This window comes from Lactuca serriola, chromosome 8 (assembly GCF_051521515.1).
Source record: "Lactuca serriola cultivar US96UC23 chromosome 8, Lser_US96UC23_V15, whole genome shotgun sequence".
Classification (NCBI taxonomy): domain Eukaryota; kingdom Viridiplantae; phylum Streptophyta; class Magnoliopsida; order Asterales; family Asteraceae; genus Lactuca; species Lactuca serriola.
In genome coordinates this window covers 249,990,182-249,993,102 of record NC_136415.1, presented here as the reverse complement: position 1 = coordinate 249,993,102, position 2,921 = coordinate 249,990,182, and the positions used below count along the sequence as shown (strand labels likewise).

Here is a 2,921-nt window from a genome sequence, read left to right as displayed (position 1 = left end):
ATTCACTTAGTACAGACCCCTATTTATAGGAGAACAAAAGCATAACAAAATACTAAGGACTAGACATTAAGACTATTCATTATAATGCCTTAGTAAAAAATAACATTACATCCGAAGACACTACTTACGAATACTTAAGATCCTTCGTAACAACCTAACTAACACTTCGACATATTACAAAATTTATACCCTTACAAAATGAAGCCTTGTACAGCTTCGAAGTCCGATTGGAAAAACAGATAGAGTTAGTTCATTTTTCATACAGAGGTTTGTATGCTTTAGGGGAATTAATACCTCCTAAACCTTCGGATCACAATGTTATTTTGGTTCCCTGTTCCACTGTTGAATTGAATTGTCTAGTGGTTGATGTTTATTGGTGTTATATCTTTGTACAATCAACTAGCTGGACCAAAATGCCAATCCTGCTTGTGAAGAACACGTGTATCCATGAGTTGATAACTTCATCCGAGCACCATAAATTAAATTCCATCATTGCTGGAGAGATGACATTGTCTGATGCAAAACCACATATCATGAAGTTTAATGAGCATCAAATGACTCTATTCTTGTGGTGGAGAAAGCCTATATGTATGGGAAGACACACATTTGGTGATCAGTACAAAGCTACTGATGCAATGATTAAAGAACATGGAAAACCGAAGTTGGTGTTTATTCTTGGAGTAGAAGGTGAAGAGATAAACTTGGAGGTTTATAGTTTCAGGGGTGTTGGAGCTTTGTCAATGTACAACACTGATAAGTCCATTGTTACTTTTGTTGAAGCCTCAATGAACATAACTTATTAGAAAAAATGGCCACTTTATCTTAGCACCAAGAATACCATCCTCAAGAAACATGATGAAAGATTTAAAGACATATTTCAAGAGGTTTATGAAAGAAACACAAAGTCAAAGTTTGAGGCTGCTCATGTATGGTATGAACATAATCTTATCGATGACGTGGTTGCCTATGCTCTCAAGAGTGATGAAAGGTATGTCTGGGAATGCAAAAATTGTGATGGTGATCTTCAAAGCGATTTTCTAGCTCAAGGATTCAGATCTCATGAATTGATAACATCAGTCTGGGTGTGTCTGAATGGAAAGACCATTGAAGTTGAAACAACCTATCCACCTGTGACACGACATTACAAGGTGCACCAAAAGAGAGGCAAAACCAGCAAAATCAGCATAGCCTCAATTTGTGTATGGACCTGTGTGCTGACCCACATGACAACATTGGATAACAATTCTAAGCTTCTTGATTTTAATGAGAAATTTGAGGCAGCATGTATAGACACTTTTGAATTTGGAAAGATGATAAAGGATCTTGCAATTCTCACGATTTGGACTGTTTTACAAACTCTAGGCTTGAGGACAAGCCTCGACTTCAAGATGGTGGTATTGATAGAGAATGTGATAAAGAATGGATCTTCTTTGAAAACAAGGGAAAAGTGGAGGGACCGAATTGTAATATTGTGTGCTTTCTGTTTTGCTCTTATGCAGAAACATCCCTACGTAGTATAAATAAGTGTAGTCTTAAGAGTATTGAATCATTCAGTATTTTGTAACTTTGAGTATCGGCTTTAGCTTGGGCAGGAAGTTTCTCTTGAGAGAACTTTTCTGATTAGGGCAGGAGGATAATCATTTGGATTTCCTTTCTGATTTGTTCTTATTTCCATTTAGTAATCAAATAGCTTCCTAGATCTATATATCTCATATTTGAGTTTCATTTATCTGTTATTGGATTTTGGTTTCTATCAAAGAGGTTGTGTGATGATCAAAATGCAAAATGAATCAGTGTCTGATTTCATAAATACATACACTTTCAATGTTTAATATGCTCTAACAAGTCTTTTGGTTCCAGAATAAGATGCTTTTTGACTAATTAAGTGAAACAACTTAGAACTTTTTTCTATGTTCTAGAGAAGATCAAGTGTCCTTGCAGAATTTCTCAATAGTTCAAAAATAAATCTCGACTCAGACATCTACATTTAGGGTTTAATGAATGCTTCAACCATGATTTCATAATCTCAATCCCTATTACAAATCGTCCATACATACCCCCAATCGAAATGAAAGATACCACACGATTTCATAATTTCATAAGTACAATCAGAAAACATACAAATTACGTTCTACCAGACCAGGGTTCGAAGAACCTGAAGAGAAACATCTCACAGGGGAGTTTGATTAAGAGTATTTTGAGGGATTTTTCGTCTCTTTTCTTAGGCAACTGACATTATACATACACGGTTAGCCAATCCTTTCTTCACCTTGAGGACAAGGTGAAAGTTTGGGATAAAAAGCAGAGAAAATGTTCACAAGATGAAAGAAGGGGATAAAAACATTACATATAACTTGAGAAGCTTGAGATTTTACCTTGTGTTCGACTTGAGAAGCTTCAGTAGGTGAGAAACCCTTGAATGTGTTCAACTTAGCATCAGATTCATGGCTACCAGGCGCTTCTTCCCCTTGTGTCGACTTTCTTCTGCTCTTTCTCTTCTGTTACAGTGTTCTCTGGCCAACCGGGAAGTTCACTTGGCCTAAATCGGTTCAACAGGAACACCTTAATCGGACCTAGGGCACGTAAATTTGAGCAGTCTCCAATGATGTCAGTTGAGCCCACGGTCATCGGCGAGGCAAAATCAGCCAGAGGAGAAGTAACCTAATGATCGGAGGAGGAGACGTTGTCTGCAAGGGGAGGCGAGACGAGGTCTCAGAGTCGATAGAATCGTAGAGAGTGAAGTGACTGATGAATAGTGAGTGTTAGATATTTTATGAGTAACCTCGATTTTTGTGAAGAGACGCGCGCCTTTCACTAAAATTATAATGCGACATTTTGAGACGGTGCACATTTTACATTAAGTGCCCTCCATGTTTTTAAGTTTTTTACATTAGACACTAACTCTAAGGGCACTCAATAAA

General features: G+C 37.2%; 1 pseudogene; it reads left to right on the top strand.

Moving 5' to 3' along the window:
- The first annotated feature begins 413 nt into the window (after nt 1-413).
- LOC145068015 (isocitrate dehydrogenase [NADP] pseudogene) lies at nt 414-1,520 on the top strand (annotated as a pseudogene).
- The last annotated feature ends 1,401 nt before the right edge of the window (nt 1,521-2,921 follow it).